The following is a 9,680-nucleotide window of genomic DNA, read 5'->3' on the forward strand; positions in this document are numbered from 1 at the left end:
CGGGCTGGGTCTTTACCTTAAATGGAGGAGCAGTGACATGGAAAAGTTCCAAGCAGGAAACCGTAGCTGATTCAACGTGCGAATCAGAGTACATCGCAGCGAGCGAAGCGTCGAAGGAGGCAATATGGCTGAAGAACTTCATTGGTGATCTTGGAGTTGTGTCGGCCATAAAGGAGCCCATGGAGATTTTCTGTGATAACGAAGTTGCGGTTGCCTTGACCAAGGAACCGAGGGATCATGGTAGATCTCGACATATCGACAGAAAATATCACTTCATTAGACATCGTGTAGAAGAAGGACAACTCGTAGTGAAGAGGATATCATCAGAAGATAACCCAGCAGACCCGCTTACGAAGGGACTGAGTAGGGTTAAGCACTTGCAGCATGCTAGGAGTATTGGGCTGAAGGATGATATTAGCATAGATTAGATAGTATTAGAAACGTATAATAGATAAATGTAATTAACATTTGATGATTAAATAAAGGAGTTTATTTATGAGTAAAGTTACTGTCACATGTTAATTGTTTAACTATTGTTTCACTTTGCATGTTTTGACTTCCAGAATAATTGAGTTTATTAGGAATAATCGAATTATTCAAATGGTCCACAATCGTTCATATGTTGGGAGTAGATATGAATGAAGATTGTCATGAATTGGTGTGTAGAGTGTCTAAATGGTGTTAGACATAGCAAGGGTTGCTGCAACGTTTATGAGTGCTTATGAACTGGTTTTGAGCATTGGAATAAACCCGCGCTTGCTGGAATCACCTTATGGAATACGATATAAAAAGGTGATCGCAAGACAATAATATCATATGGTCTTAAAACCTAGATATATGGTTTATTATTTGTTAATTGATTGTGCATTGATAATGCGAAAACGCATCAGTAACTTGATGTTATAAAACACATTGTTGTGTATAGTTGGTTAATGAATAAGTAAATGCATATAAGTCGAAGTTTATCTGTAAATTTTATCCTAAGAGGGTAGAAGAGATATCTTGGCCACTGGATGATTTGATTTGACTTATGTGCCGGGCCCGGTCAGAACTGAATTGATGTGTTCGATTAAGTTCTATGTCAAATAAATCGGAGATCGAGAAATCTAAATGCTAGACTAACCATTCCATAGTATTGTCAGCATGATATCTAACAGAGGACTGTACGATCCCTTATCTAAAGGACAAGATTGATTAGATCAGAGTTGACAGCGTCTTTGAGAGCTACGATTGCAAACCGTATTGTACTTGTATAGTTACTAGACTTATCCAAGTGGGAGACTATTGGAATAGTGTCTAAGGCTATAACTATATTCGGTGGTGCATGGTTCTTTTGGGTTGCCTTCACCATAGCAACTTGAAGGATGATTTGTTAAGAGAGAGTAAATATTATAAGGAATAATATTTGGCTATTTGATTAATATAAGTCATAAATTAATTGGTATTAATTTGGTGACTTAAAGAGATTAATTAAATAAGAGGGTATAAACTGTCAATTGTTTGATAGTTAAACTTTAGACTGTAAATCCATTAGGATATACCTTGGACGGATTCTAAGAGCTTTAGGATAGCTCAAATCGTCCATAGGGTTATCTATGGAATGGATTTGGATAGCCTTAAGAGAAGATTATCCAATTAGGGTTTAGGGTGAAGCCCTTAAGGAGTCTAATAGTATAAATAGCCCCTATGGGTGAGGGAATTCGACACACAACCTTAAGCAAGGAACCTCTGGCCGAATTCCTCCCCTCTCCTCTCTCCTAAATCATCTTGCTTGCTATTGGTGTTTGTAAGCCATTAGAGGAGTGACAATTGTGACTCTAGAAGCTCCAAGACAAACAAGATCAACAAGGAATTCAAAGGTATGATTCTATATCTGTTTCAATATTGTTATTTAACCTAATTAGCCATTATAAGTCTTGGATTCAAAAGCATGTTTATTAGAAAGCCTAGATCCAAGCATTAGGGTTTTGCATGCGCACATAGGAAAGTTCTTATGGCTAAAACCCATCACTTTTTGGACTTTTTAATATCGAAGTTAATTTTATTAACTCAAAAATGTTTACAATACTTGACCTATTAGGCCATTACAAAGAGTTGAAATATCGGGTTGTCACATCATCCCCCCGTTAGAGGGAATTTCGTCCCGAAATTCAAAGTAAGAAAACACTTGTGGATTAGGGAAACATATGTGGGTACTTGCGTCGCATCTGATCTTCGCGTTCCCAGGTGAATTCAGGTCCTCGCTTTGCATTCGAGTGGACCTTCACGATGGGGATGCGACTTTTCTTGGATTGCTTAACCTCTCGGTCTATGATTTCTACTGGTTCCTCCACGAAGTTGAGGCTCTCGTTGATCTCGATCTCGTCGAGTGGGATTACAAGAGTCTCGTCGGATAGACGCTTTTTCAAGTTAGATACGTGGAATGTAGAATGTACGTTACGAAGTGCGCCTGGTAGGTCGAGTTTGTAAGCTACGGGGCCGACTCTTGCAAGAATCTCGAAAGGCCCTATGTACCTCGGATTAAGCTTCCCACGCTTGCCGAAGCATATCAAGCCCTTCCAGGGTGAGACTTTGAGAAGGACTCGGTCTCCCACCTGAAATTCAAAAGGTTTCCTTCGTTTATCTGCGTAGCTCTTCTGTCGGTCTCTAGAGGCTTTCAATCGTTCAAGGATTTGAACGATTTTCTCTATCGTTTCCCGAATGATCTACGGACCGGTGAGAGTACTGTTGGAAGCTTGCCCCTGGCTAATTGGGTATCACCCACCTCAGCCCAGCACAGAGGGGATCTGCACTTTCGGCCGTAGAGAGCTTCAAATGGAGCAGCCTTGATGCTCGTGTGATAATTGTTATTATAGGAAAATTCGACGAGGGGTAAATGGGTATCCCACACTTTTCCAAAGTCAATTACACAAGCACGCAACATATCTTCTAAAGTCTGGATCGTCCTCTCACTCTGTCCGTCGGTCTGTGGATGGTAGGCTGTGCTCATGTCCAGCCTTGTTCCTAGGGAATGTTGCAGTGATTGCCAGAATCTTGAGGTGAACCTACTATCTCTATCGGAGATAATGGATATAGGCACACCATGTAGCCATACGATTTCCCTAATGTATGTTCTAGTTAGTTTCTCCATCTTGTCGGTTTCTTTGATAGGTAGGAAGTGTGCAGACTTGGTCAATCTATCGACGATGACCCATATGGTATCAAGTCCACCCGCTGTCTTGGGCAACTTGGTTATGAAATCCATAGTGATCCGCTCCCACTTCCATTCCGGGATCTCTGGTTGTTGTAATAAACCAGAGGGCTTATGGTACTCGACCTTAACCTTTGCGCAAGTAAGGCATTTACTCACGAAGGTAGCAATCTCTACTTTCATATTAGGCCACCAGTATAACTTTTTAAGATCCAGATACATCTTATCTGAACCTGGGTGGACGTAATACCGAGTGTTGTGCGCCTCGGTCATGACCAAGTCTCGGAAACCACCGTGTTTCGGTGTCCAGATCCGGTTCATGAAATATAAGGCTCCGTCACCCTTGGCTTCTAAATTCTTGTCCATTCCTCTAAGGGATTCTTTCGTCACATTTTCAGGTTTCATGGCTTCAAGTTGAGCCTCCTGAATTTGCTTAGACAAGTGTGAATGGATGGTTATTGACAATGACTTGATTTTGCGACCAGAATATTCCTTCCAACTTAGGGTGTCTGCTACTACGTTGGCTTTATCCGGATGATAACGAATATCGCATTCGTAATCACTAAGTAGCTCGACCCACTATCGTTGTCTCATGTTGAGCTCTTTTTGATCGAAAATGTGTTGTAAAATCTTGTGATCGGTAAAGATAGTGCTCTTCGTTCCATACAAGTAATGTCTCCAGATCTTCAGAGCAAACACCACTGCTCCTATTTCAAGATCGTGGGTCGTGTAGTTAACCTCGTGTGTCTTCAACTGTCTCGAGGTGTAGGCGATGACCTTACCTCGCTGCATCAGGACACATCCGAGCCCTTGATTCGATGCATCTCAATAGACTACGAAGTCTTATATTCCTTCGAGAAGGGATAGTATTGGTGCGGTGCACAAGGCTCGTTTGAGTGTTTGGAACGCTCTTTCTTGTTTCTCTTCCCAGTCAAAGGCCACGCCTTTCTGGGTTAGGGTTGTAAGAGGTTTTGCTATTCGAGAGAAGTTCTGAATGAATCTGCGGTAGTAGCCAACGAGACCTAGAAATTGACGAATTTCTGTAGGCGTCTTAGGTGCTGACCAGTTCACAATGGCTTTAATTTTGGATGGGTCCACGTGGATTCCCTCTTTGCTTACCACGTGTCCTTAGAATTCGACTCTCCGGATCCAAAATTCACATTTCGAGAACTTCGCATAAAGCTTCTCTTTTTGTAATGTCTCTAGAACTTGTCGCAGGTGATCGCCATGCTCTTTCTTACTTCAGGAGTAGATCAGGATGTCGTCAATGAAAACGATGACGAACTGATCCAAGTAAGGTTGGCATACTCTATTCATCAGATCAATGAAGACTGCGGGCGCATTGGTCAATCCGAATGGCATCACCACGAACTCGTAATGTCCGTAACGAGGTCAGAAGGCTGTCTTCGGCACATCCTCCTCTAGCACTCGTAACTGGTGATATCCGGATCTCAGATCAATCTTAGAAAAATAGTTCACCCCTTGCAGTTGGTCGAATAGATCATCTATGCCAGGCATAGGGTAACGATTCTTGACCGTCAGTTTGTTGAGTTCTCTGTAGTCAATACACATACGGAATGATCTGTCTTTCTTCTTAACGAACAAGACCGGTGCTCCCCAAGGTGAGAAACTCGATCTTATAAAGCCCTTGCTGAGCACTTCGTTAAGTTGACCAGAGAGTTCCTACATCTCAGCTGGTGCTAAGCGGTAGGGCGACTTGGCTACTGGGGTAGCTCCTGGGGCTAAGTCAATTCTGAACTCGACCTGTCGTTGCGGAGGTAACCCGGGTAGTTCTTCTGGGAAAATGTCGGGGAAGTCGCTCACTACAGGGATGTTCTTTAGTTCTTTTGTTTCGAGGCTCGTGTCGATGACATGAGCAAGGAATGCATGGTATTCCTTACGCAGATACTTCTGTGCTTGAATACTTGATATGATGCGAAGACTTGCACCGGGTTTGTCGACGTAGACTATAAGAGTTTTGTTAGACGGAAGGTTTAGACGGACTGCTTTCTCGTAGCACATGATTTCGGCGCGATGAAGGCTTAACCAATCCATGCCAATGATAACGTCGAAACTTTTTATTGAGACTGGCATGAGGTCGATTGGGAATGAATGGTTATCTAGAGTTAGGGTACAACCTAAGTATATGCTACTCGTACATTCAGTTTTTCCATTAGCCATTTCTACTGTGAATAGTTCTTTAAGTGCGTGCGGTGGTTAATTAAGCATGCGAGCAAATTTATGGTTTACGAAGCTTCGCTCCACTCCACTATCGAATAGAATGCATGCATAGGAGTCATCGAGGAGGAACGTACCAGTCACCACTGTCGGGTCAGCAACTGCTTCCCCGTGGCCTATAGCTAGTACCCTTCCCGCTCCACTAGCATTCTTTGCTTTGGGGCAGTCCCTCTTATAGTGGCCTGCTTCGCCACATCCATAGCAGGTCGGGCTCGCGTCAGAGCCAAGGATTTGGTTGATAGGTCGTGCCGGGGACTTACAGAAACGGACGGTGTGTCCTTTCCTATTGCAGTTAGAGCACTGCATTTCACGACAGGGGCCGTTGTGGTGGTAGTTGCATTTGTTGCACTTGGGCGAACTTCCAGCATACCCACCCACCGGAGCAGTAGTAGCAGCGGCAGGGGTTATTGCAGCATGTATTGCCACAATTTGCTGCTTTTTGGCAGCCTGTTGCTTCTTCTTTTCATCCCAGAATTTCCGCTTAGTATCAACGGGTTTGGAGGGTTCCGGGATGGCTAGGGTGGTTGTGGTTGTAGGGGTTTTGACTCCATGGTCAATGAGTCGTTGGGCCAATCGTTTGGCACTGTCGAAGGTAGCGGGGTTTGATGCTAGAACATTCCCCTGATACGAAGGCACTAGCCCCCATATGTACCTCTCGATCTTCTTCCCCTCGGTGGGAACCATATTGGGGCAGAGGGCCACCAGCTCGCTGAATCGAGCAGTATAAGCAACCATGTTGGTGCCCTTCATTGTTAGGTTCCAGAGTTCCTGCTCCAGTTTCTGGATCTCACCCCTCGGGCAGTATTCCTCAGTCATGAGGTCTTTCATTGTTTCCCAGCCTATGTCGTTGGCTACAATGAGAGTTAGTGCCTTAACATGGCCGTTCCACCATGTCAGGGCCTTTCCTTCAAAGATGCATGCGGCGTACTTGACTTTACTCGCCGCAGGGCATGAACAGATTTCGAAGACTGATTCAGTCTTCTCGAGCCATCGCGAGAGGGCAATGACCCCGCCGGTGCTGTAAAAAGGCTTCGGTTTGCAATTTGTGAAATCCTTGTATGAGCACTCTCTCGAGTGCACAGGGGTTTCAACCGGGGTTGATTCCATAGGGGTTCCACCTCTGCTGGCATCAGAAGAGTGATACTAAGCCATGGTAGTTGCCACTGCTGCAGCTATGGCAGCATTCAGGGCTACAGTATCGATGACCGGAGGCGTATTCCTGGGAGATTTGCGAGGAGGCATCTTTCAACTATAAGTTTATAAAGATAAGAAAATGGTAAGAATCAATTTGTAAGCAACGTGAGAGTGACACATGGACTAACTAACCATAGCCCAACAGTTGAATGAGTGTTTGAAATCACAATAAGAAATATTAGTAGGAAAGCACAAGTGTATAGATTTTTCCCACAGATGAGATAGATTTCAATGATACTGGTATTACTGATGTAAAGTTTGATAGTTCTTACATTCCTAATTAGAGTACTAAAAGTTAGGAATATTTTACAGACAAGTGCTACTTAGAGCACAGATGTTAAAGGCTATTCTTTAATCAAAATACAGAGATGTACTAAACATCACCTAACGGCGATGGGAATTCCTCGGGAGAACCCTAAGGTCTCTCATTTGACGGACCACCTCTTGAAGGTGTCGCTCATGAGCCCTTTGACGAGCTCGAAGTTCCATGACTTCTGCTTGAGAGGCAACCAGATGTTGCTGTAGGGTTTCATTGGTTCTCCGGGTCCGTTCCATGTCTTCTTCAAGATGGCAGATGCAGACTGTGTTGACACCTGAGTTGGCATCAATCTCCATGACCCGGTCGATGGCTGCTCGACCTTGCTCGACATTACGAGCTATTCCCGGATAATGACAGGCAGAGCTCGGTCAGTAGAGCCACCATCGCTGACGTTGTAAAAGCTTCGGTCCCCAAAGTATGGTAAGGGTTGACCCTGTTCATTACTCCAGCGATTCAAGTTGTTTGCCCACAAGGGAGTAGGACTTGGAAAAGCTGGTCGAGGGTTGTTGTTCGGGGCTTGACCTACGAGCGGTAGGTTGTTGTCTTCAGGTTCAGAGTCGGATCCATTAGAAAAGCCTTATGCGAGGTGATCATCCAAAGGGATTGGATGCTCAATTTCGGGCTCTTCATCGATCCACACGGCATTGCCTTCATTTGGAAAGTACGGGTCGCCGTGTTGGAATCCAGCCATTTAGATCTACGCGAGAAGAGAGGTATAAGAATATTGTATACGTGTAACTAGTAGTACAAAATACACCTATAGTATTTAAAGTTTAAGTTCTATTGATCTTTTTGTGGCATTGTTGGTAAGTTTTTAGACTTGTTAACACATCACGACCATTCTAGGGCATATGCTAATCACTCCTCGGACCAGCATAGTTGATCAGGCTACCCCTGTATACTCAGAGGGTTCTCCCCCACTTGGATCCGGCTAATTCCTTACTGCTCACTGGTCTAAAGGATTCCCCAATCATCCTTCCATGAAAAGGGGCAATCCGCTACCCGCCTACGTTTACCTCTATTGGCGCTCCAACTAATCCTTACCAGATCCAAAACATAATATTATTATCAGAGTAAACATTCCCAGGCTAACTGATTATGGTGTGTGCACTGCAACCTCTCCGAGCTCCTCCTTTGAAAACCAAGTACCTGAAACCAAAAACTGAAAGCGTAAGCACGAAGCTTAGTGGGCTCCCTCAAACTACCACGTACCATACAATAACATATAAACCACATACTGGTCCTTGGGCACTACATCGGACCGAGGTTCGAACTAACTGGGGCCTTGCCCCCTGCATCAGACCGAAGTCCGGAATATGACTGGGACCTTGTCCCCTGCATCAAATCGAAGTTTGGACTAACTGGGGCCTTGCCCCCTGCATCAGACCGAAGTCCGAAAACTGACTGGGACCTTGGCCCTTGCATCGGACCGACGTCCGGAACTAACTGAACATAGCATAACATAAACATATCAAGTAGCATGAACACACATATACTGCATACTACATCGATTCGTAGCCCGGAACACATAACACAAAAATCTTGTCTGAGCCACGAAGGCATCAAACATACTAACTACAGCATCAGACCGAAGTACGGAAACTACTTCTAGCTAAACGGTCCGACATTGTGGCCTTAGACCCATTCCTACCGGAAGGAAACTCACCTGCACCGCTGAAGTTCATGCTGATACCCTTCTGACTGCTATCAGGCAACTCTCGAACTGCTGCTCCAAAAAACTCCCCGATCTACTAATACCAAATATAAGACTTAGTCCTAAACTGCCCTTCAATCAGTCAAACTAAGTTAAAGTCAAAGTGATGGTCAAAGTCAACCTTCCAGGTTCACCCTACTCGCCGAGTCATCCTACTAACTCGCCGTGTTCATAAGCTCAGAAACCCCTTTCAATCTCGACTCGACTCGTCGAGTCAGACCATGACTCCCGAGTCTACTGATTTCCGATTTCTGACTTGCTCCACTTACCGAGTCTCCATTCAACTCACCGATCCGAGTCTCAACTAGAAGGGTTTCGGGTTTTCCGACCTGACTCGCCGAGTCCAAGAACAGACTCGCCGAGTCTATGGAAATCTTCAACAGACTCTCCGAGTTGTTCTTCCAACTCTTCGAGTTCCTGCCTATCTTCATCCAACTCGCCGAGTCCACCCATGTGACTCGCTGAGTCTCTTCAGTTCTTAATCCATTCAGTGGCTTTTCGAGCCATGCAGGGGCTCCAAATCATAAATCCATACTTCCAAAGTCCATTCCCCATGTAAAGTTGCAAACTTTACGTATAACTAAGGAGATCTAGGCTCAAAACACTCTAGGGAAAGGTTTTAAGACAACCATGCTTCATCTACACCCCCAAGACTGATACTTTATGACTTTCTAGGCCAGAATACTCTTAGATCTGAAGTAACAACTTCAGATCTGGGCTCTAACTCGAAATGGTTCAATAACATTGCATAAGAGTCCCAAATCTCACAATCAAGATTGATTTACATGCAAAAGAGGGAAGGTAACGACTCCTTACCTTGAATTGCTCTGGAAAGGCCCTCAAACTCTGGATCTACTGCAAACCCTTGAATTGCCAATGGTTCCTTCCTTCCTTCTTTCTTAAAATCACCCAAAAAAAGGCAAGAAACTTGAATGAGCAATAATGGGGGCTTAGGGTTTCGGTTTCTGAATGAGAAAGGCTATATGGAACCCTATTGGAGAGAATAAGATGCTTAAATAGTGCCC

Source organism: Lactuca saligna, chromosome 9 (genome assembly GCF_052625555.1).
Source record: "Lactuca saligna cultivar CGN05327 chromosome 9, ASM5262555v1, whole genome shotgun sequence".
NCBI lineage: Eukaryota > Viridiplantae > Streptophyta > Magnoliopsida > Asterales > Asteraceae > Lactuca > Lactuca saligna.